This window comes from Aquila chrysaetos, chromosome 18 (assembly GCF_900496995.4).
Source record: "Aquila chrysaetos chrysaetos chromosome 18, bAquChr1.4, whole genome shotgun sequence".
Taxonomy (NCBI): domain Eukaryota; kingdom Metazoa; phylum Chordata; class Aves; order Accipitriformes; family Accipitridae; genus Aquila; species Aquila chrysaetos.
The window spans coordinates 21,119,755-21,146,590 of record NC_044021.1 but is presented as its reverse complement, the minus strand read 5'-3'; the positions used below and the strand labels follow the sequence as shown (position 1 = coordinate 21,146,590).

The following is a 26,836-nucleotide window of genomic DNA, read 5'->3' as shown; positions in this document are numbered from 1 at the left end:
GGTGTTCAAATACTGGAACAGGTGCTGAGAGAGGCGGAAATGAAATCTCCAACCTTACAGATATTGAAAACTTGACTGGATACAATCCTGGTCAGGCCACTCTACTTTGGAATTTGGCCCTGCTTTGAGCAAAGGGAACTGGACCCTTCCTGGAGATTCCTTCCAACCCAAATTATTCTACGATTCTATGTTTCAGTATCCTGAACTCACTTTATGTGGTCAGTTTGAGAAGCTTTGTCCCTTACTGAATAGGGAATCAGGCTGACAGTTGCTTATGTAGCTAAACAACTCTCATACATAATAATTCTTTCATTTAATATATCAATTCCTTTTTACAAGAAAGCCTAGACAACTTCTGCTATTCTGTCTTCCACATAACCTACCCGATGGGATCAACACAATCCAATTGCAGAACTTTTCAGTGCTGTGCCTATTAAGTAGTGCATAGCAGCTTTCCGAACAAAATATAAACTACTGGACACATACAATGATAACAGCATCCATTGCAGTTTCTCCAAGAACAAGCACATCTGTTGTTACGCTACGACAAGGACTTGTCTTTTTTTAAGAGTTCTGTCTAAGCACTGCAGGAGTGAATCCATCATTCCTGTTCATGTCATGTTCCTGTTGCTGCTTGAGCTCTGACTCCCTCTCTTCCCCTTCCTGGTGCCACCTGTCCTGTACTTTGCAGACTCCTCTCCCTGACCCTTTTACTAGAAAGGGAGAAAAGCTGAAGACAGAGAGGCATCTTCTGGATGGCAGAAAGATGGCCAGCAGTCCCTACAGTTCTCCGGCTGACTGCTGGAGGGCACTCCTAGAAGCGGGGGGGAATATCTGCCCTTCAGAGCAAGAGGAGGCCACCCACAGAACCAGACTGAATAAATAACAGCAAGCTCTTGTGTGTGACCCCAGGCATGGCTGGACAGAGGGTAACGGACTACACCAGCCTGGATAGGCCACTGTCCATCAATCAGTTTTCTATTAATCACTGCTGGGTTGCAGACTGCAGATCGCAGGCTTTCATCCCAGGCGTGGAAAGAAAGGCAAATGGGTTGTACAACATATTATGGCCCCTCTTTGCACTCATCTATCAAATACCGCGTAGACAAAGTGTTCTTATGAGAGAACAGAAGCAATTAGTTGTAGATGAAACTCTCAATATTGGAGCTCAGTCATGCTGACAGGGCAAAGTAGATGGGAAATTTGTGCTTCTCCTCCCTAACGGAAGATCATCCTTACCCAGTTTATCAACCCGACCTTTTATCATTCATCTCTCACACTTTTTTCCTGTGAAGGGAATTTGCCAATATTTCCCATATAACCTAAAACGAATACATGAGGTCAGTAATTAACTTCCATAAGATATCATCCATGGAGCTATGCAACATGCGATATTTTCAAAGGTTTTTAGTTTCCTCTAAATGCAAGCCAAGTGTATTTAGGGAATAAGAGAAGGGAAAAAATACAGAGAGAGAAATAAATACAGAGAAACTTACTTTTCAAGGAAAAGAGAACTTCTTGCAAAAGTTCACTTGCAGGGAACACAAGAAATGCCTATTCTTCTCCACACGGGCAAAAACTGGTGGAAAGGAGGAAAACAAAATTAGTAGAGCAGGAATACAGCTGGGAGACTTTTCAGTCTGTTTTCTCTGAGAGGAAGTAGTCCAACTTCTCTAGTTTGGATAGAAATACCCATATGTTAAGATTTCTGTTTAGAGAAATATATTGGGTAAAACCCATTTACTAAAATTATTTCTGTGAAATAATCCAGTTATCTTTACAGATCTGTTGTTGATTTTAAGGACCTTTCAATATTATGCGCTAAAGACTCTGAAGTGCTATCTCTTCTAGCAACCACAGATTCACAACTGTTAGCAATTCACTCAAAAAAAAAAAAAAACCCAAAGCAAAGCAGCTAGAGATAAACTGTGCTTTGAAAGAAGACTTTAAAAAACATCTCAAAATACTTTCTTTCAAAAAGCTCATAGGAGCTCTTTGATGACTTCTACTTTTCCAAACAAACTGCAGTCTCTTCTCCAGCACAGACCAGAAAGCAACCATCTCCTGTGGACCACTGCATTCACATTCAAGCAGCTTTGCTGCATTCTGACTCAGCAGGAAATGACCATTGCACTAGATTTTTCCAGCTTGTGCTAAATACAATGCCAAAAAAAACCCCAAACGGTTTTACTAATCTGACACTTGAATAGACCATGTTCAAAGTGCCAGCAGCTATCACATGTTCAACCTGTTTCATGCCACATTTCTGCTAACATTGGATGGGTTTTAACAATGGGCATTTCCCTGTCAACTCTAATCAATGCGAGACTTTGCACAAGAGTTACAGAATGTGACGTACTGATCCATGCTCGGTTTATGGTCAGCTGTATAAACCGCTACGAAAATTATTTTCACAAAAACACAGTCTTCAATTGGATAGGTAATGAGGTTATTTCTCAAATAACTATGTACGAAAGAGAAGCCCAGCAACATATACAGCAAAAATTTGTGTATTACTGACCGCTTCAAAAGGGAGTAATATCAAATGTAAGTTTTTTTATCAGAAGTTACTGTTACAAAATTTAAAGTCCTTGCCTGATCTCTCTCAGTCCTCTACAATAATATCACAAAAATACAAGATACAGAAAATCATAGCCTTTCATATTCAAAGTAGAGTTCATGGGTCTCTGATCATTTAGTATAAGAAGTCATGTAATATTAATATGCCATCTTATATTAAAAAAAAAATATCAACAGTTAATGTTCTCGGTTTTTTTATTATTTCCCCCCTGGTAAGTAAGCAGGGGTTATTTTCATCTAACACAGGGTTCACTTTATTCAATATTGTGACACTGGGTACTTTCTACATCCTTTGCATGTGCATATTCAATATCACCAGGCTCCATTTCCTCTAACAATAGCATTTGCAGTACTTTTTTGTTATTCCAATAACTCACATTATGTGTCAGGTAGTAGTGGAAAATGGTATGAATAAACAGCAAATGCCTTATTGAAACCCTACCATCCTCAATCACTTTCTTTCTAGCTAGAGGCTACTACAGTATTGATATGAATCTTAAAACTGACTATGATGTAGAGAAAAAATGTTTTATTAGTTAGGCTTGTAGACACAAGCAAAATCTCTTCCAATATTTCTTGAGAAAGATTTTTCCTTCATATATAATTCATGAGCTATTTATATAGCAATATGCTCAATGACTACTTAATGTGACATACGGTTGTGGGTTGCTTTATAGCTGTTTTAAGAATAAAACTCATAAAGGACAAAGGATCTGATCTCCTAATAGCTGTCTTGATTTAAACAGACTATTAATTACACTAAATTGATAAGTAAAAAGAGATAGCTTGAAATTTGTATCTAAAGTAGTAACATTTAATTTTGGAAATACACTAGTTGAACAGAATTCGTTCCTTTTAAAATGATTTGTAATTGTTTCACAACCTGCTTACTTGGGCTGTTTTAGCATTTTCTCTTGTACTGTTTTCTCACTGCCAACGGCTTTTCCTTTATGTCTCTGAAACTAAGAAATTATCTACTCCAATAAGAATATATTTCACGATAGAACTCATGACCTTATTATTAATTTTAGGGAAAGGTTAGACATTCTCCTCTTTGGTAGTAGGGGTGGGTTTTGGCAGCTTTCTCAAATAAGATGGAGTTCTGTTTCTCTGCTTTATTGTTTGTGTCCTCCAGAAGCTCTTCTGAGAATTGAACAGACTGTAGGACATTGATTCTAGAACATGACTTGAAAAGATACAAAATGATAAATAAGTAAAAAGCTTCCCAGTATTTCTTAATATAGGCATAAATGTTTAATCAGATGACCTACAGATATGTCTAGCATTTTTCTTTAAATTAGGCATTATTAAAAGCCAATATGATTTGTATTAGGTTTCAGAATACCTGATGATAACACCATAGAAGTTTACTTCCTTGTTTTGCTTGCTATCGTATGCGTAAAATAAGCCCAGAAATACAAGCAAATAACTTTTCCTTTTTTAATAAAAATTACTGCTGTACTGGAAGATATTAGGTGACATACACAAAATGTAAGATCCCGAAAATATATCAGAATTCTTTTTCTTTGGACATATTTTCTATGTTATATAATTTGGGAGAGAACAGGTGAGACAAAATTACAGAAAATTAATCCTGACTACATCATTCAGTGAGAAATTCCTCTTCGCACAGGGGAATCATTTTAATGCATTATAATAAGTTCCAATTAACCTTCAAAATAAGATTTAAACAGAAAGTAAGTGTTGCATTAGCTTTGTCCTAATGGAGCTGAAAATAATCCCAGAATAGACTAGAAATGAAGCTGTACTTTTTGCTTTTTCTATTGTCATTAAGAGCAAACCGTCTAATACTTAAGTATGTTTAACTTCGTTCGTTCTGTTTCAGACATTTTTGAGCATATGACTAAGTATCAAGATTGTACTATATTGTCTATTTTATCTCAATAGGTTAGTGCAAACAGAAAATAAGAAAGGTGGAGGATTATGCAGGGCAGTACCGACACTTAAGTTTATGTATTGTTCACATATATTTGGTAACAAGGTTTTCTGCTTTAATGACTGCTCAGAATTTGTGTGTTATCCAGTGCAGAAAGGAAAAGAGTAAAAAACAACCGCAGTTACTTCAGGTCACAAAAGGTTTGAAAACCATATGTCAAAATAATCCAAATCCAATACAGACTTCTACTTATAAACAACTTTTCCAGACCTGGTCTTCCACCAACATATCCTTTCTGAAAAGCTGGCAAAAAAAAATCTAATTGAGCTGATGTTGCAGATAGTCACAATAGCCTGAAAAGAAAAGGGAGGAGTCTGAGAAAACAATACTTTAACCTGGATATACTAAACTGTAATTTTAGTATTTAATTTAGTTCACTTAAAGCACACATCTAAAAATAGTTACTGCTAGGATCAAAATAAAAATAATTTTGGCAATATAGCAATAGTTGGCATATATGCCCTCCTCACTTGACATTATTATATATGACTAGAATTCCAATGATGTAAGAAAGAAAAATTTTGTTAAAAAATCTTATCAATGTATTTAAAAAAGAGTAAACACAAAAAACCCCAGATATTATGAAAAATATAATATCAGTAGATCTTGCTGACATGCAGTAAAGCTAAGTTGTATGTCTTCAGCTGCATTCATGGGAACTGAATGATCCCAACAGACAAGTGTCAATGAGGAGACATTAACTTTGACTGTAATATGTATTGCCCTCTTACAAAATATTTGCAGGAAAAAGTCCATTTGGCCTGATTTATACACAAGGGAAATAATTTTAGGTGTACCAAATTTGTTTTTAACTGCATATTTTTTTTCGAGCACTTGTTATTATTACCCTGCACCAAACAGCCTTATTTTATCTTTCAGAAGTATTTTTCTTTGGCAATGAAAAGTTTCCTCAAATAATAAAGAAAAACTTCTTGTTAGGTTTTTATATTAACTATAAGCAAATTACAATCTGTGACCTCTATGGTCTTAAGAAAATACAGAAGAAAATTATCTGTTAGTAGTTGTTTGGGTTTTTTTTATTTGATTGCATCTGCTGAAAATGAAGCAGCATCACAGTAACTCCGCAAGAAGCATCACAGCAACTCTACTTCCAACTTAGCAGGGCTTCAGAGTTACATGGGTGCTGCATGCAAACAAACTACAAAACTACAAAGAACAGTTACTGCATGCACACCCATCATTCTAGATGCAGTTACAGGAAATAAAATGGCATGTATTTAAAAAGTGGATGAAAGGAATTAAATTTGTGTCAAATGATATGCACAGCTTTTGTTTTATGCCATTAAGGAATACAGGAATCCTCTTAAACAAAAGCAGCTTTAAGTATTAGTCTGGAGGTATCTTTGTAACTACTGTGAATTATCTGGGACTGTCAGAGCTCCATAAAGTGCTACACCACTAGTCTCAGAATCACTGGAGTGTTCTGCTGGTGAGATTTGCTTAAATCAGGATTAATGCTTATAAAGGACTTAAACTTCAGGGAGACTGATATGAATTGCTCTGCTTGTAACATGTTATCTAGCAGTGAAACATGGTATTTTTTTACCCATTGTGAACTGTCAGTGAAAGAGTTTCAGTGCTACTAGATGGAGTATTTCCAGCGGAGGACAGAATCCTCGTGGGCTGAGACTCTCTCTATAGCAATAATACAGAGACTACACTCTGTAAGGAACCACTTTGGTATGAATGCTTTCCAAAGAGAAATCCTCTGCATTGGTAGTCTCGATGTCTCCTTGAGAGTTAGCTTTGAAGAGTTAGCCCTCACTACACCTCAGACTTTGGGTCAGATTTTCTTCAGTGGGCAAAAGAAAAACTGGCTCTACTTACTATGTGTACGTCATCCCGTCCCACATCATTCCAAAAGTATGCAGGAATCTGCTGAGGATGAGCTGAAATAGGATAGCCTCTGGGTATTTCTGAAGGCACCATAGTCACCAGGGGTTGAGACTAGTGCTACTTCAGGGAGCCTGTTCAGGCCTGGAGTGCCCTTCAGACTGGTTAAGAGGAGCAGAAAGAAGCAGGCAATTTGCCCACAGCATGTAGCAAAATCCGGTTAAGAATGCACTGTAACTCCCTGACACGTGTTTCTGATAGAAATATACTGCCACAATGGCAGCTAATCCAATAAAGTCTAAATCTGACCAATCTGAATCTGCAAAGCAGTTGGAAAAAGCGTTTCAGCAAGAGTTGCCTAATTCTATTTTGGGACAAGGACAACCTGGACTTTCCAAACTTCCCATCATCCAAAAGAGTTACACTGGTCAAGTCTCACAAACTCAATGGAGGGTATGAAATTGTCTTTGCTTTAAGCAGAGCTACAGCATTTTGATATAATTTGTAATTACAACAGTTGAAAGGTTAAACTAAATAAAACGTTTGAAGTGTGCCAGCTGAGCACAATCCAGGAGAGGAAAGCATTGCTTCAGAACTTTTGGAAGTAATTAAGGCATATTCAGAAACACAGCTTGTTTTATTAAACTAATTAGAAAGAAAGGAAAAAACAACCACCACAAAACAGATAGAACATAAAATGGAATTCTAAAGGTTTAAAAAGCAATACAGTCCCTAGAGAGTAATTACATTTGCCTGTTTACCTGGTTTAGTGTAAATTAATAACTGAGACCATGTATTGGTATTTTCTTAACTGGTAAAAATTAATGGGGATTTTAGTTTAAGTGTTTTGCAGCATATAATACAAAGCTAGAAAAAACTAGAAAATAGAACGCCAACAAGTTCTGAATTTCACTTAACGTAATATAAATCCCAATATCAACACAGCAGCTTCTCAGTGAGTATTCCCAAGGATATCAAGTTTTCTATACAGTATCACAAACGAGCAGCTTGGCTGAGGCTTATGGAATAAAGCAGGAAATGAAAAACATTTCTTGCCTTCTACTACAAAAAGATTTTTTTGATAGAACAGAAACATAACCAAGGGCATATTAACATACCAGATGTTTTAAATGACAGTTTTCTTTAAAATATTTTAAATAATGAATCTCCTCTGCTCTGCTTTTGCTTAAGCAAGTGAATAGGAGGCTTCTAAATGTTCTACTACGTAAGTCTCTTTTCCAAAAAGGGATACTGGAAAGATGTGTTAGGTAAGTGACCTTATTTACTAGACATTAGGGAATAACACATATTTCACTATGTCTTTGTTTCCAGTGTGCTGAATGTATACAATTTGCAAGGAACTGAAGATCTAGAAAAAAAAGACTATGGAAATGTACTATCTATTTGGAAGCCAAGAAGCATTAGTTTTTATTTATGGTATTACTTTTCCATGGAAAGCTCCATGCTTGAAGCACCAGTGCAGCATAGTACTGTTTGTTAGCCTACTAGACCACAGTTTATAAAGTTACAAGTATTGCACTAATAATCAGTGCAAAAGGCAGCATAGCATCCACTGTGAATCTGACTTTTTCACATCTCTGCGAACACAGACTACATAATTTGTAGCAAGTTAAAATATACATTTTTTCCTTCCGCTTGGCTTCTTGACAGGAGTTTTTTGTGAAATTGAACAAAACTCAGTTCTAGTCTCTTCTCTAAAGTCAAATGATTACAGTATTCCTTGAGGACTTCTGAGCTCATTTTTGGTCCTTCTCTGCCTCTGGAAGGCTCTCTCAGAAAGCGCACCCTGAAGGGCATTTCCCATTAATTGTGGGGAATCTATTTTGCAACAGCAAGTACATCTACACTTTAAACTGCAGTGTGGTGTTGATGTAACTGAGCCAGATCTGGTACTGGAAGCAACCTAGTTGTAATAACACGTAATTCTGGACGAGCTAAATTAATCTGGTTCGTAGGAGATTCTGCCAGACTTATGTACCATTTCCCACTCCATCATCCTGTGCTAATATGCTGAGGTTTGTCTACAACCTGTGCCGATATCTTGCCTATCTGTAACCAGTCACTGTACAGTGTTAAGCTACAGAAGACTGCATTTTGAAATGTGATAGGAGATATCCTAGAAGACAGTAAAAGTTTTACCTTTCATTCTCAGAGTTTCCAAACTTAGGTATGTCTCAGTTTGAACTGGGTATCTCAGAGGATCAGTAACCCCAGAAAATGGAGACTTTAATCTCCACGTACTCAAAACTTTATGCAAATGTTGCTAATCACATCACGTCTGGCTGTGTTGTTCCATACAGATGCCTTCTACGGTTTGTCATGCCCATTGACATCTTCCATGTTTGAAGCAACAAGGCCTGCAGTAGAAGGTTTGAAGAAATTTTAACTTTTGTGATTTTTCCTCTGAGAGACTCCTGTTTCTGAAGGGCCTTCACAGAACACTGCTATGTGGACGGATCATTAGACAAAGGTGGATTGAGGGAGAAGCAACTGCTCTGACAGTGAATTTTATGTTAAGTGGATTCACCAGACAAAATGACTGCTGCAAAAGCCCATCACGCTGCAAAAGCCCATCACACAGCAAAACCCACAGCTTTACGTACCAGATCAAGTCAAATGACCAAACTGTAAGCATGGAATTCAAACAGAAGTTTGCAGATCACAGATTAGTTGAACATTCTCACAGTTATGGCTTCAAACAAACAAAAAATTCCACATATACATCCAAGATTGATTTCTAAGGAAAAAGCTGCTTTCTTGTACCAAATGCACTGCACGTATTCACATAAATGAGAGCTATCTGTCCTACTGGATTGAATGAGAGTATCTGGGAAAGGACTGCCAGAACATGCTTACCCCTTGGTGAAATTCTTTCGACTGAATGATTCAGACTGAAATTTCTGACTTACTTGAGCCAGTCCTAGTGGCGATTTTGCCTTGCTAATGAAGCACTCCTTTCCTACTGCAAAAGGTGATAGGATATCATGCTGTCTATGCCCAAACCTCTAGCTTTCAATGATCCCACTCAACTGCATAAAATAAAAAGCTCTGTACAGCACTTTCAGTGATGCAATTTATGGTATAGTAGAGCAATAAAAGTATTCTCTACTTTTAGGCCAGTGGTTAAAAGCCTTTTGATTAGCAAAATGGCAATAGGGCATATTGATAATTCATTAGATAAAGATACTGTAAACTAGATCCGCTTGTGTAAATCAAGAGTGATTCAACAAAATGAGATGCAATGCTTGCAAATATAATGTGAACAAATCACATCAGCTTTTGTCTTTAAAAATTCCTTTGTTTGGAAAAAAGTCTGCTTCCTGTTGCTTTCCTTACAGTAGCCTATAGTTCTAAAGATGTGTTAAGAAAAACTTAATTTGAGGGATTTGTTCATCAAATCTTCTCACTGAGATTAGCTTGGAAAATGACAGCAGAAATGAAATCTTGGATGCAGAAATTTTCTTAGGACATACATGCAGGCCTTTCTCTGGCAATATCCCTATTTATTGGGGTAACAGGGAGAAAGCCGGTAGAATTAAGCACTAGAAGAATACTGTATGCTTTTCTTGGTTTATGTTTCATAGAATAAAAACCTTTTTGATATTTCTAAAATTTGTTACTGCCTCATTTATTCAGTTCCTAAATCTGTAATCCCTGCTAAGGCAAAATTCAGATTGAATTGACTAGAGACTGACACAAACAACTATTAATTTCTCCTTGACTCTATTATTGAAAAAAATATATTTTTTTAAAATTCTCACATTATTAAATCTTGGAAACAACTGTGCTTCATAATATATAACTCCAACTAGGGAATGTCATCAGTAAAGAACTATGATGGCAATCTAGTAATTCATAAAAACTGCAGGATACTGTTCCTTACCCAAAAAGATAAACTTCTTTTAATACACTGGGTTGTGCAGAAAGGAGCAGACAAGATCTCAAGGACAGTGTTTATGAATACACGAATTGTGGCAGCCCCACTGGCAGGATATCAAGTCTGAAGGACTTACTGATCGAACATTATGTGAATGAAGTATTTGATACACTCACACAGACATGGTATCATGTCCAAATGAGACATTACTGCCTCAGATGTGTCTCATATTCTGTGAACATACCAGGTGGAACCACTGGCTTATGACACCAGCAGTTCTGAAAGAACTTTAAATCCTACTCACCATCAATAGCAATCCTTAACCACTTCACTTGGTAAGATTTTAACTTAGCTACTCAGAAAAGGGAACTAAGCACTATGCATTATAATTGTCTTTAAAGACTATAAGACATCTTGCAATGATACCTTCATAACATCATTAAGCAAGAGATTGAAATCAAACACAAAAGGACCTTCAAAGTAAATGCCCACTATCTTTTCTAAGCATTCTGCAGTAAATCTTACTCTTGCTTATACCTGTGCGAAGCCACTGAGCTCAATTCCATTGAGTTACTGATGTTGCATGAGTGTAACTGAGCACAGAATACAATTTACAAGATTGCTGTCTCAGATTCTTGGGATCCTTACAGAAGGGAGTTTTGAATCAGAGAAAAGAGAGAGCAGTAGTATGTTGAATCTGGAAGAGTTTTATGTATAGCATGGACAGAAGGAGGTAAGTGGAAGTGAAGAAAATTTAGGAAAAACAGTTTCTAAACTGGCATGCTAAGGAACACAGCAGAAAGCACATACAGGGGGAGAAGGCTTGAATGTGATAAAGACAAGTTTGAGTTGACACACAAGGTGAATTTGCGGGGAGTTTCAAGGATGCAGAATTATATGGTTTAGGAAGACAGCCAAAAGAGATAAAAGGCATTTAGATAAGGGGAAGGGAAGCAATAGAAGTGTCAAGTCAGCTAGGAAAGAGTAGGTTACAGGTTATGTGCTACAAGTTACAGGAATCAAAACAAGAAAGTATTAAGGCATTACCAGAGGTGGAAGGTGAGGAAAATTTTGTCTATTACACAATAGATGATAGGAAAATCTGGTACTAATCTGAATATGAAAAGAAATGGAGAAACGAGATATGGCTTCTGTTGCCCACCACGCTGATGGGAATGAACATGATAAATAGTAACAGAATGATAAACAGGATGTAGGAACAAAACGTGGAATTCATTTTGATACTGGAAAAACCAGTAAAATAGCTGCAGCTAAATGTTAGAGAACCAGCCAAAGTAAAATTCAAGAGAAAACTTCTTTATTTTGTTGTATAACCAAATTATGTCACTATCAAGAGCAATCACAAGTGTTAGTAGCTATTAAAAAAAAAAAACCAAAAAACCAAAAACCCACAACAGGAGAGACTGGGGAGGGAGGAGACTGATGCAGGGAAGAGATGCATTCACAACATTTACGCCCTGAGTTGTCAGACCACCAAAATGAAAAAGGGCTTGGTTCTTTTAACAGGAAATTCTATTAAGGATAAAGGCTGGACAAGGAGCAGATGATGGGGTTCATAGCAGATCCTTTAGTGTTTTTAAAGAAACAGTATTTTCTCAGACAACAAGCAAACCAATAAGCACAACTCCTCATCTGCAGTAGAGCTGACAGACAGGCATGATTGAGTAACATGCCTTCATTCTATATGTACAGCAACATTACGGTAGAGACGAATGAGATTATTTGTGGCTCCAGCCTCATACAATCAGCTCAGCACAGTGAAGAACATGACAAGATGAGGTCTGCAAATTGGGGAGTTCAGTCTGGGCACTGTATTTTTTTTTAAGTGGATACATAATCCTCATTGTTTGTGATTGATCCTGTCTCAGTCAACAACTGAGATGATGACATTTCAATTCCAGCTCCCTGAAGTTCAGAGGTTTACAACCTTCTGATCAAAAAGATCCACTGAATGGAATTTTTTAAGTGCAAGATTATTTAACAGATGGTCAAGATAACCTCTCTTAGGAATACAAAACTAACTTTTATGCTCTGAAAAAGCTTTTTTTTTTTCCTTGTACCTGGGTGACTTAAATCCATTTTTAAAAAAGAAAACAAAAAACTTTAACCCTTACCTGTGAGGACATTGGGTAGTTTGAACAAATGAAGACAAGAACGTAAGATTTAAGAAAGGACCATAGAACTATACTAATCTTACCTCCTGTGCAGTGGAGATCCACTAATTCCTGCATTCACGTGATAGAATCACAGAATAATCTAGATTGGATGGAACCTCTGGAGGTCATCTGGTTCAAACCTCACTTCCTGAAAAGTCTAGAAAACAATATTGCAACACTGTGTACCAACAGTTTAGTAGAGCTCAGTGTGAGATCTTAGAGAACAGGAGGGTGTTGATCTCACTCCAACCCATGTACTCACAAGCACCAAGGTGTATTTAACCAAATAGTCTGTACAGCATTCATAATGGAGATACATTCCTTGCAATGACACAGTGGACAAGGGATGCCAGCTATCCAGTCCTCATCCTAACTTCTGGTTTCTTTTTAGGTTGGCAACTATGTGCTGCTGCTGGATGTGCCTTTCTGTTGTCTTTAGGCACCAAGAGTAAACAATCTTTTCTTCCTGTCCTACCTCTGTGAGTCATCAGGATTTACTCACTGACCTCTCTCCTGAAGTGGGTGTTCTGAGAAGCTGCATGTAGATGTGTGCTGTTATCTTGATGACCTCCTAATCTGGGTGCCATCAACATCCATTTTTATAGTCCTTCTCCCATTGTTACTTTGGTGCTTCCACACACTTACAATCCCCTTCACACCAATCAAGGTCCCCATTGCAATTCTCAACAAAAGCAGACACAGGTCTGAAGTTATATTTGCTCAGGGCCTTGTCTGTTTTAGTTTTGAATGTCTCCAGTGATGATGGAGGGTCTACAACCCCTCTGGGCACCTGGTTCAAAGCCTGACTCACAGTGAAGAATTCACTCGGATCCCCCTTGGCTCTTTCACTGATTCAGGGGGCAGATCCAAGGCAACCTCTCATACCATGCACATTGCTACTCCACACACAAAGCAAACACATGATGATGAGGAAGGTCTTCAGAGCCATATTAAGGGACAATAAATTGAGTAGGGTATGGAGAGGTTTGACAGGCATTGACACCCACCTCCTGTGGTCAGTACAGATCACAGTGCTGCTCTGGAGAAACAAATCTAGCTTAATACCCCCTCAGCTTCCATAATTCCTAAGAGCATACCTGCTTGGAAATGTTGGCTACTGCTATAAGATTTATTAAATTCTCCCTGAGTCTGTTTGGCAGATGATATTTACCCCTTACCTATATGGAGTTGCCAGCTGGGTCATAGCTTGGGCTCTATTCATCCCTGAGGGTGGCAATCTCCCCTCTACCTCTAACATGAGGCTGGCCATTAAGGGAGTGTCCTCAGTTTTAGCAAAGGCACTTAACGTAATTTCTGTATGCCTGTCTTCATCTGTTGGCTTCTATTCATTACACATTCACAGCACTGTGAATGAACATTAAGAGAGACATACCAACAAGACTGACCGTTGATTACTTTTATTTGAATCACGCATGAACCGCACTATCGAATAAAGATAATTTTTTTATGTATATGTTTTTACATGAATAGTCACATTTTCAGATAATTTTCTTTGTAATATGTTACTTTTTTGATTATTCTGATTTTCAAAAGCAGGTTCTAACATACAGTGCATTTTCCAGGAAGGGTTACAGAGGAGGGAGTGTGTTGCCTCACGTACTATGCTTCCATGCTTCTAAATACATGACTATATATTGGGGAAAAGAGAGAGGTATGTGATACTTCAGGATAAAAGCTGAAATTGCAATTTTCACACTGAAAATGAGCACTGCTGTCTCCTCATAAAAGAAACCACATCAGGTAGAATACTGTTGCTAGTGACTGTTGTTCAACTGGAGTAAAACACTGCATTTCTGAAAATGCAGAAGAAAAGTACCTCAATATATTTCTTTGAACATTACATTGATAAATTAATGTTTTCATCTACAAGTAGCATATGTGTACAATAATATTTAGCTAGATAATTTTATCTGACTTTTCAAGAAAAATATTCAGTTATAGCTGCACTCTACAATCAGTACTCTAACTGGATATTGATGGAGGGAGAAAGAGTAACACACGCATACAAACACAGACATTCCCCGCCTGTAAGCCCACTTCAACCAGAGCACACAAGATGTCTCTATTTAAATGCTGATTCAAGACTGAAGAAAAGAAAGATTTAACAGAATTATCAGGGAGTTACTTAAATAAAAGAGAAGCTTCGTTTAAACAATTTAAAGCTTGGACACAATGCCATTATCACAATGCCTTGTATTAATTATTATGTTTGCTCTTTCCGGCCTGTCACAATGATGAACAATAATGATTGCACAATGTGAGATATTCACCATTTAGCTAATTCACTCAGTCTAGGCAGGGGATCAAAGATATCCCTGTACTCCTCTATTCCTTAACAAAGGCCCTTTTCGGTTCCAAATGTAACTAAGAAAAACCCTAAAACTGGTGCGACCTGTGTGTATCTTGCCTGTCGCATCCCAGAGCTTAAAAGCCAGCTGTAGAATGCAATGGCCACAACTCTTAACCTCAGTCTTTCCAGGGCAGCTGGCACTGCAGAGAGGCAGAGCAGAGACACACCACTTCAGTTCCCTTCCTCCCAGACCTCCAGCAGACCAAGAACCATCTCTGGCGTGTCAGTGGCAGCGCCATTCTTTGCTTATGTGAAAGAAAAACTGGAAGGAAAAAAAAGTTTCATAGACATCCAGAGCTGTACATGGGAAGCGAGCTTTGTCAGTGTCCTCGCTGGGACCAGCGGGTTTAATGGAACAGACCCCCAACCTTTGCCCATTTCCTATCAACACAATTCCCTGTGGTTTTCCCATTACAACTTCGCTTATCAGTGAATGTACGATGCTCACTCTTTGCTGCCTAGAACACTGCATTTCTTTTTGCAGATGGGTGAATAACCATTCATATCTCTGACTAGGGTCTTTCTTTTGCTGGAGAGATGCAACTGGATTTGTGTGGGGCAGCTGCTCAGTATTTCTGTGCCAGTCTGAGTGGCCTAGTATGTCATGGTGGACAAATGACGTCATTTCTGGAGCAGGCTTCACAGGAACTGTGCCACTGCTTAGTGCTATGAATGCTGATGAAATTGCTTTCCCAAGATTTGTTTCTTCTCTCAGAACAATATGATCTTGCAATATATGGGTTCAGTTTGATTTTTTTTCTACAAGTCTTTCAGACTTTGCCTATTATCTGAGTGCTCCACACTCCTTCAGTGTATTCTCTAGAAAATTTGATCTAAACATTGCAGTGCGTACTGGCAGTGCAAAGTTAGGTTTTTTAACAGGCATACTGCCAGGACAGAAATTCATTCTCATCCACATGCCAGTCCAGAAATCCCACTCCTAATTCATATTTCTTCCCCAAAGACCCGTATCTTTCATCTTTCCTACTGTAAAAAAAACCAAACCCCAAACAAACAAAAACCCACACAAAACCCAGCAAACCACTGCAATACATTTCAACTCAAAACTGATGCCAAATAATATTAATCTCCTTCTCTGGAATTTTCTGACGTACCCTACCTGGTGCACTTCTGCCTGTTGAGACCCTAAATTCTGCACAGCAAAGGCTGTATTGCATCTTGTCCATCAAAGATATTGCTAACGTTTTAACAAGAAGTAATAAATCTAATCCATCAGCTATGTGCATTACTATAACATGCACACACACTTGAATTTTAATTTTATGCATATACAAACATCAAAGCAAATGTTGATTGAAGCTGCCCCTCGTCAATACTCCAAATGTCCCAAGACAAATGCAGCTCTTCAAACATGATCAAAAGAGCTCTGGGCCAGAAGTAATGGGGTGATATTAACCTTGCTTTTCAATACAGACAGTCACGTGCTGATAACTGTATTTTTTTTTGTTTGTTTCCCAGGAGTTATTATTTGTCATAGCATTATTTCATGCTTCTTTTTTCTCTTTATCAGTGCTTTCGTTAACACTGCTAGTGCATGAGCAGCAAAATGAAACATCTAGGATAACTCTTTGAAACACTTTTTAAAAAAGTAACTGTGTCCCAATGAGGTTGGCTTTTCTGTACTCACACAGACAAGATCATAAATGAAAAAAGGTGTGACAAAACTAAGCACAAAGACACAACACTACTATTGACAGAGGTGCAGAGTGAAGCAGTAAAACAGAGGAGGCATCAAATATGCAGCAGGATTGTTTGTTACAAGTTACTATTTTACAGTCAGTGGATAGATACTTCTTTTTTGGACAACTGCGTAGAATTATGTCCACAGCTGCTCTTTACTGATCATAGCGTGTGAAATCGTTTCTCTTCCTTGAGCAACAGGCAAACAAAAGGTGACAGGGATGAACTTGTTTCTACAATAATTTACAGCACTGTACACAGGCAATTTCCACACATGTATCTGTGATGTCAAATTACACCCTTGGTCTATGTGGCAAATATAAATATACATGTGGGTATATTTGCATAATTTAAAATATTATATTTCTCTTGAGAGGGTAGCATATATAAATGTGTGTGTGCACATGTGTGTGTAGACTAGAACTACAGAAAAGTTGTTACCCTCTGAAGAGACCTATGGAATGTCAAATACACACACACACACACACACACTCTATGACCTATCTATATACATGACAGCGAGTCAAGCATCATATTAAAGTTATTAAAACTGCAAACAAATTACACAACTGGCACAACTGACATTTCTTTTTATGAATAATTTTACTTCACTGAAACAGAAAAATAGGCAGACGACTTAATTATTAACGGGGAATGAAGCCCAGAAGGCTGTTCAACTTATTCATAGCAGTATCTGGATAACAAAACTGCATTAAAAAGAAGAATCCCACCCAGAAAGTTTCTATGTGTTATTGTGACATGCCTTGCTCCTGCCTGTCCCAAAGTCAATGAGAACTCCTATTTTAATAAGACTATGTCAACACGTGTTACTGAAGCCTTACATTTACACTGATGAACACACTCAAAATTATCCTCAGTCCCTAAAAACCACACTTCAGCATGAAGCAAATGTTTTGGCCATGTTACAATAAGTTCATAAAAAGAAGCTTCATAATGCAAATGTTGCTAGGTCCAAAAGCACAGCACACTACTGTAGGACAAGCTATCTTGGCAGATATACCAGGGAAAGGTAGGGAGACACCATTGCACTCAAAGTTTCTCCATTCCAGGTTTATAAAACGCTTTCACTTGCCTGTCAGATGGCATAGATGGGCAAAGCAGTCATGTAAGAGAGTTTCATTTATTAAGAGACAGATGACACAAGATTTACTGGAAACTTAGTTCATTTGGGATTTTTGTGGGATCCATCAATATGCAATATTGTTACTTTGTTTTTACATCACCTGCACACGATTAATTTTCAACTCTGCCTTGCTCTTTCTAAGTCTTGTAAAAGCTGCTTCTCTATTTTCTCATCCAAGAAAGCATCCTTCTTCAGATCCCTACTTGAGCACATGTACAAGTATGTACATGCTTAAGTTCCACTGGACATAGATGTATGCTTAAGTGTGATCCTATTGTCTTAAGAAGATAGTTTATATTCTAGGATATGATTTGGCAAAACACAACATGTAAAACAGAGATGTGATGCTTGAGAAAGCATTTTGGTGAGCTTCCAGGGACCTACCTGCAGCTGCCAAGCTGGCTAACCACTCTGGGCTTGATCTATTCATCCATCCATCCATCACCAAAGTGTCTGAATGACTGATAACAAAACCAGATGCTTCATCATTGGTATGTTCTCTGTTCTCTCTTTGTCCTGTGGGACATGTGGTATTTTATGATTAAGGTGTTAATATTTCAGGCTAAGATAAACTTATAGTATAAAGAGGGCAGTTTTCATCTTACTGAATAGATACTAATTTTTAATTATTAAAATTAAAAATTTAAAATTACTGATTTTTAAAAGACAGAGAGGGCCAGAAATGAAATTTTTCATTGTTAGCTGATCTTTAAATGAGCAGGTACCCATGCCTATCTTCAAGTGTAAAATACCACCTAACAGCCAATGAAGAATAACATAAGCTATACAGTCAGAAGGTGCTCTTCCCTTTTGGTCTTTTTAGATAGATCTGACTAGTAAGATTGTATTTCATTTCCATTTACTTAACAAGTGTTATTCAAGGTGTCAACCTTGAACTTAATAGCACAGACATCACGGACTTATCTCAGAGACCTATAGGGAGGATAAGACAACTTCAGGTCTGCCATGGAGATGCCAGAGAAGAAAGGAGAAATACATTAAAGTACTGAAAAATGCAGAGAGCGCTTCCACCTAACAACTTCGCTCAAGTGATACAAACAAAATGGGGAGTTAACAAAAGAAAATAGCATTTCTCTTTAACATTAAAGTACTTTCTAGTTGCATTGTTATTGTATCAGATTGCTATAGAGAAAGGTGGGTACCCAGCTTATGTGAATAGTCACAACTCACACTGTGAATGAAGCACATAGATTAAAAATTCACAGACATTTCTCCACTAGTGCCTGCCAGAAGGGATCATCAAATAGGCATGTTTTAAAGGGGGGACTGAGGACTAGGCTAATAAGTGTTTTCACTAGTGGACTTGAAGGAAATATAAAATAACTTCTGATAAATTGTATGGATTGCACAAAAATTTGGCAGAAAAGTAAATAATTAAGAGGACAGGATTATTTGGCAAACCAGGCTCATTCAAACACAATGCACCTGAATACAACCAGATACAGAATCTGGAATTATCAAACCACTACTTGAGAATGGGGAACTATCTAATGGAAAACAAATAATCTGAAAGCATACAGAATTATAGAATAGAATAGTTTGGGTTGGAAGGACCTTTAAAGGTCATCTAGTCCAACCCCCTTGCAATGAGCAGGGACATACAGAAGCCACAGAGGACAAATCACTGAGTACGAGATCTTAGCAACATGGATTTAGCGACATGGGATAGGTGAGGAGGTAAACACAGCCAGTTTTTACCTCTAGATACCATTACTATTTATGCTTTGGTGAGAGTCAAACTACAGTTATTTTGCACAGTTCTGACATTCACATTCTATAAAGGATACTGAATGATTGGACAGTTTCTCACAGAAACAGTGAAATCAGTCACACAAAAAAATGTTCAGGAGCTGAATAAAACTTCAAGGGAAGGCTTTAAAGACCTCAATCTGTTTAGCTTATCAGAGAATGAAAGGCAACTTGATTACAGGAATAAAGCATCAGGTACAAAAGCGCTCTTTTATTTAGTGGACACAGTAAAATGTCTGTAATATACTGAAAGCAAAGCCAAGTACTAGAGGATTACAGAACATCAGCTTTCCATTGGATATATGTATTACAATACAGTTTTAGTCATACAATCACACATCATTTTCTTCCACAGGAAGCTTCATTGAGTGTGTCAGATAGTCGGCGGTTATTTAGTGAATGGCTTTGTTTTATTCTCATTGTTTAATTTGTGGCCCCACAACTCACTCATTTTACCATTTAAACCTAGCACCAAATACAGCACTGTTTCTTTCTTTGACTTTCATTTGGCTGTCACTTTAACAGCGTATGAGTGTAATGCAGTGAACTGAAAAAGATACAGGAAGATAAAAGCCCTCATTACACACATGTTATACAACACTCCACCTGGACAAAGGGCGATTCAAACACCACCCAAAATTTCTGCTTAAGGTGTTTATAAAATTCTAGTTAAATAAGCTAAATGTTTTCAATAGTGGTAGAAGCACTGGTAAGCCTTTTCAAGCTTTTTTGAGAGTTACTTGCAGGAATTGTTTAAGGAGTGAAAGGCCAGTTATCAGCTTGAGGTTTGAGTAGGTTTGTTTCCAGCACAGACTACTACCGTGGAGATTCTCCAGATCCCCCATCATGTATTAGGAGGCAAATGGCTTCTGCAGGTTCTTGGTAAACACCTGCAGGGTAGCTCCTCAGGGGTCAAGCCATACTTTCACATAAAGCTATTCCACAGTAGAAGCTTCAAGGTCAGATGCTTCTTCAAGCAGACTCTGATCAGGTCGCTGCTTGTGAGTCACCAAGGGGGGAATATTTCCTTTCCGTTCACAGGAGCACATCTCCTGCCTGAGATTTACAGACTGGCTATCCATCTATCATCTGAAAAGGGAGTTTTCTTTCCTTGCCATGAACTGCCTGCCAAAATGAGTTCCCCTGCCTGGAACACCACCTGCCCTGAAACTATTATGGAAAGGTTTGCGTTTTCTGACCGACACCTTTTGCCACAGATATTGCTGATGAAGCCTTGAAGGCTTACAAAAAGGGGCCTAAAAGACGCCTTCAGCCCCTATCTGGGCCATCCAATGGGACGAACTGGAACACACAGTCTAATATCTACAGGTTTTCCTGGCTGGGTCCCCACCAGCATGTCCTATTCCCAGTTCGTCCCATCTCAACCTGACTCCTCATACCAGTCCCAGGTAACTCTCTCCCACCATACCCCTTGACTCCAGGGCTACATCTCCATCATGGGCTGCACATCAAACCCCACCTTCTTCCTCACTGCAGCCCCATACACCTTCAGGTTTTTTCACGTTTCCCTACAGCTATTCTCAAATCCAGATTGTCACACCCCTTTCTTTCTACCAGCCTGCCATTTCTCCTAAGAACTTGGGCAATTCCTAACTGAGGCAGGAAAGCTGAGAGATAAGACAGTCCACCCCCATCCATCCCTCAATTTCTGAACATTGCAGCACCAACAGTAGTAATCTTTATAGATGCTGCTTTCAAAAAGCAATACGTATCTGCAAAACACTTGTGATCCTGAGTCTTTCAGAGAATCACAACTTTGTTACACTTTGGCTGAATTTCCTGGAAATGGCAAGAGACATCAGGCAAACCCTTAATCAATTTCAAGACTTTGTTCAATACTCTCGAGATGCTGGAGCATCTCAGGTTTTCACACTACCTGGACTAAACTTAAATTGCTTCTGTGTAATTTAAACTTTTACTGAATATTTGCATAGATTTTGTCTGGAGAGTTATAAAGACTTCTGTCTGGAGAGTTAATAGAGACTTCCATCCATTTGGAAATTTACCAAAGTTAAGCCCTCACATGAACATCCCCTCATTTCAAAATAATATAGCTGTAAGCCACCATCAGATCTGAAAAATTGGATTCCTCTGTTGATAGTGAAAAAGAGAAAATGGGAAAAGGAAAGGTATGCTTAATTACAGCTTTTATTATGCCTAAAATGCTGTGCTGCATCATCTCCACAGAAAAACCAAGCTGAATGAAACCATAGACGATTGGGTTTAAAAAGTGTAGAGCTGTAGTAGGTTAAAAGCTGCACATCTTGTACTTCTTTATATGTCTTTGCAAATGAATTTGAAACCTAAGGTATGTTTTCAGGAGGCTTGAGCTCTTTGCAGCTTACCACAGCACTCTCACACTTGCAAACGTTTTCTTTATACTAGAAAGTTATAATTACTGTATGTTACACTACTCTAAGGTACACATCTGCCCACATTATATTACTGTCAGAAGAGTAGTTTATATTGGATAGGAAGCGTTTCAGCACACAACGCTTGCAAAGGCCACAGGAGAATTTCCTGAGCTTTGCTCTCTGAGGATCCCTAATACTCCTTAGCAACCTTGCTGGAAGAACTGAAATCACAACCTCTAGACAGCAGGTGATAAGTGTCCCTGTATACTTGAAATAGCTGCTGGCTACAGGAAGCACACATACATCTCCAGAAAAACGTTTAACAGAGAGTCATCAAACCTAGGATATAGACAAACATGTTAAACTCAGACCGATTAAAGCAGGAGGAATACTGGCGAGCAGACTCCTGCAGTGGCCTTATATCACTGTACAGAGTGCACAGCTTTCGAAGATGCTTTCATGACAATTTGAGAACAGGCTTCCTGTAAACCTAGTCTGGACTGAGGAGCATCAGAAAGGTGTGAAATGAAAAGTATGAGAGACTGTGATCTAAGCGCTAGAACTCTTTAGACCATTAGAAGCCCGTACACATGAGAAGTTATATTATGGGACATATTATCTACAGTAAGCTATCGTGTTATTTCCTGGTACTGCGTCAACTACTACATTGTTTTTTCCTCTGATAAACTGTATCAAGTGAAGTTTGCAATTGTTCCACGTGGAACGATTTCAAGACTGAAATGTCACATGGCAGTGTAACCATGAATATTTTGCCTATCCCTTTAGCTTTTAAGGCAAGATTGTATTGAGTTCTGATGTTTCTCATTCTCTGCCATGCAGTTAAGGGAATAGAAGTCTCCAGTTCTTTATTATACACAGCTGACCTTTTATTTCCTGCTAGGTGCATTCAATTTCAGATAGCCCAGAGTATGGTCTTGAAATGCTATTTTCCATCATGCTAAACTAATCTGAGGTCTCCATTTTCACACATTTAATAAACTCAAGAATTTGCTTTTCAGTGTTGCATGAAAAACAAAGGTCATTCAGAAGGTTATAACTTTTTCAATAAAACAACTGTTGTGACACTTCTGAAAGAAGTAAAGGACAAACATTTATAAACACCGGGTAAAACACTGCAATCAACGCAAGCAAGAAATTCCACTCTTTTTTTGTTGTTTTGTTTTCAACAAACTAGATCTGAATTCCACTGTATCTATTGCTATGATATTTCTCATTTAAATTTTATATTGAGAAATGTTTAACCTTGATTAACCCTCACTTAAAACTTAATTTCAGTTACACATCTCTTTCAAGAGAAGCCTGTCTCCATTTTATATGCTACTTGTATTCATCATTGCTGAAGAGAGCTGCATCTTCTCTTTCCAACCTATAAAACATTTTCACATTGTTTACTTAAATGGTATTGGTAGTTCCACTTTTTAATGTATTTTTATATACCTCTCAAACTTCTTCCAGTCAACACTTAGCCTTTGGGTTCTGATACACCGATATTATCTTACATATAGTGTTTTAAAATTCAAATAATCTGATATTTAGATTACATATTACTTAAAATTTCAATTCTTGTCCACCCACTCAATAACTATGATAGCCACACTCTTCTCATCTCACATACTCTTTTCCTTTTTTTTTTCTTGTTCACATCCAAGAAGATGCCCATCTGGAGCACCCTGCTGGCTGCATACATGTCACAGTACAATTTTGCCTTGGCCCATCAACTAGTTCATTTCCTAAACCATTCAGCAACGAGCCATCATGGCTGCTCCTTAGGACCTCATCATGCAAGGTCAGCCGTTCTGTTATCATTGGGAAGTCGCTCTGAATTTTAAACTTCTGCTGAAACGCATGGTTATTTGTACAGCCACTGCAATTCAGATGTTATTTATACAGCCACTACGAACACCGCTCAGGCAACTGTCCTGCTAATGACCTTCCCATCGACCCTCTGACATTAGTATCTCAAGAGCTAAGGGTGGCTAATTTTTGACTAACCTTGGTTGCCCGAGATAAGCAAACGTGTTATGTTTTATCATCTCTACCATCTTACCTCAGCTCCGTCTTCTAATGAGCTAGGCTGACTCTGAAAGCTACAGACTCGTTTCACATAAAACCTTTCGGTACACTACTCCTAAAAACAAGCAGTAATTTCTTGATTACTCTTCAATGCCAATTGAGAATACTCTTCCATACCAATTGAGATTTGGCTTTTTTTAAAGAAGTAGCACATCTTAAAGCTATCGCCCTATTCGACATTACTTGCTAAAGCTGAACGAATTAAACTTTGTAACCCCAAAAATTTCCCGGGGGGGGGGGGCAAAGCATATTTTTACAACAGCAGCAGCAATAATAACAATAAAATTATTATTACCGAGGGCGATCTGAACTGAGGAGGGGAAGCGCCGGCCCCGGCGGAGAGGGAAAGCCAAGCCCACCGGTTGCAGCCCCGGTGCGGAGCCCGCCGGTACCGCTCCCCCGCCGCCCGCCCCTACCGCCGCCGCCAGGAGGGTGAGGTGAGGTGAGGTGAGGTGAGCCGACCCGACCCGCCGGGCCCTCCCCGGCCAGCGGCGCCTACCCGGCAGCCGAACCGCCCCGTCGTGCCCCCCGGCCCCGCCGAGGCGAAGTCGGAAAGGGGCCGCCCGGGGCGCACCGCCGGCAGCCCTGCCCGTTGCCACAGACGCGGACGGAGGGACGGACGCCTACCCCCGTCCCCCTCAGCCGCCCCGGGCCGCGCCTCAGGCGACGCCCGCCGCCGCCGCCGCCTGGGAGCCTCTCCCGCCGCCTTCACCCGGCGGCAGGTCCCCGAGCCCCGGCCGCCTGGCTGGGGGCGCCGCGGCCGCATGGCGATCGCCCAGCCGCGGCGGGGGCGGGCGGCGGCCGCCGGCGAGCCCCCCCCCCCCCCCCTCCCCGCTCCGTACCTGTCTGAGGCGCCGCAGGCGGGCGGGTGTCTTCGGGAGAGGGAGCCTCGTCGTCCCCCCCCCCCGCCACAGCCCCGGCGCGGCAGCGGGCAGCCGGCTTTGTTACTACTCGGAAGAGCCGCGGATCAGCGCCGTCGCTATAGAAACTGGCTGCGCCTCGAAGCGACACCGGCGAGTGGCGGGCGGGAGGCGGGAGCCGGGAGGAGTTGTGGGGCGAGGAGGGAGCCGTTCATTCAGGAATATCCTGGCCTCTTCCTCCTCCTCCTTCTCCGCCTGCAGCCAGCCCCCGGCACCGCCCAGCCCGGCCCCGGGGGGTGGGAAGGCGACTCGCCGCCCTCACCTCGACCTGCTTCCCCGGGCCAGGATGGGGCCGCTCCGCTCAGAGTCAGAGCATCCCCCCCTGCCCCATCGCCATCTCCTCCTCAGGGAGACTTCCCCCCCAAAACACGCACAGGGATACGCTCACGCTCGCTCCCTGGCTCGCCCGCTCCCAGAGCGGACCCCAGGGCGGCGGGGACGCGGGGAGAGCCCGCACCACGAAACGGCACGGCGGGGGTTGACCTGGGCTCCCGCTCCTGCCCCCTGCCTTTGCAGCCCGTTTGGTGCCGAAGCATCGCCACAAAAACCCCGCAAACCCGGGACCAAACTTTTTTTAGCCACAGCGTTTCATTTTGTAAAAGCGATTTATCATCTCTACGTCCTCTGGTGAAGAGCTGCTTTCGTGTGGGAACTTGCTGCTGGGACCTCCCTGGACAGCAGCTCGTGGTCACTGAAGCGAGATCCAAGGGCACAGTGGGGTTTTTGTCTGCTGCGCTGCATTTCGTTTGATGCAGCAAGCCCTAAGGGATGAGGAGGAGTAGGGCCCGTTGTCCTGGGTGCCGTGCAGGCAGCATACGGGAAGGGAAATGCAGGTGGTGGGAAGGCAGAGGAGGGAACCGCCAAAAATGGATTAAAGTGGCCAGGTGGGTGGGAGATACCATTGCATCCTGATGCTTATGAAATTCAGGGTATCCCTTGCATTATACTGAGTCTGGGGGATGGTGTGTTTTCCTACAGCAACAGCCTATGGTGTGTCATGGACGCCTATGTTCACGTCCTTCTCCCTGCTCGGCACGGCTGACAAAAGCTGAGGCAGTCCCTCCTTTCTTCTTCCTTTCCTCCTCCTCCACCGAAGGCTCAGTGGTATTGGTTTGTTGACTCTCTCCTCTACTAATTTATCTCCCTGAAACATTCTCTTCTCAATAGTAGTAAAGTTGATAAAACATCCTTCAAAGTGCAAGATGGATCTCTCCTTTTCTCTTTCCCAGGTTTACATTGATTAAATTGGACTTCCAAGTTTGCCAAACAGAAGAAACCCACCATGCAAGGCACAACTCAGAGGCTGCATTATCCATCTCAGCTACTGCCACTGATAAGCTACAGGGGATGACTATTAAGTATCAGCACTGCAAGTCACTGTGAGCTGACGAATCTGTGCCAAGAGCTGCTGGCACACTGCAGAAAATACTCTTTAGGAAGAGTTTGCCAAAGACAAGAAAGACCCCCCACAGGAGCTCTTCACAAAACAACGCGGCTTACAGCAGAACTGCTGGCAGGCCATAACACAGCCAAATGACAATGACGGCACAAATGAGGGAGACAGAAGGTTGGGTATGAAAGACAGGGCGTCACCATGTATTTATCCATCTAATTTGCATGCTAAATACTAATTCTAGAGTTAAAAAAAAGATAAATCCGGTCAGAGCATAGCAGAGCTGAATTAATTTTTTTTGTTTTACCTTACAGCAGTCACTTGCTCTGAGGTGGAAAGAGTAACATAGAGAAGTGAAAGATCTGCCACATGCTAGGTCTTACAGCATTTCTCCTGTATATAAAAGACTGCTTTCATCCTTTTAATCAGATGGAGTAACAATATTCATAATAAATATAGCTCTTTAAAAAACCTGAAAGCTGGAAAGCAATTCATATTCTAAAACATTTTTGAAGAATAAGGATGCTTTTTAACTTAAGATGTATTTAGAAAAGGGAGAGTTTAGCAACACAAGCGTTGCTAAAAGAACCGGTCATTGTTTT

At 40.1% G+C, this 26,836-nt stretch overlaps 1 protein-coding gene across 1 annotated transcript in view; it reads right to left on the bottom strand.

Moving 5' to 3' along the window:
• Positions 1 to 24,895, bottom strand: part of RNF182 (ring finger protein 182) — a 31,015-nt gene extending 6,120 nt beyond the window's left edge. The window contains exons 1-2 of the mRNA XM_030042054.1: positions 24,764 to 24,895; positions 1,497 to 1,579 (exon numbers count right to left, since the gene is read on the bottom strand). The gene's annotated coding sequence lies outside the window, so the exon portion shown is untranslated. The remainder of the gene's footprint in view (positions 1 to 1,496; positions 1,580 to 24,763) is intronic.
• Positions 24,896 to 26,836: the final 1,941 nt, after the last annotated feature.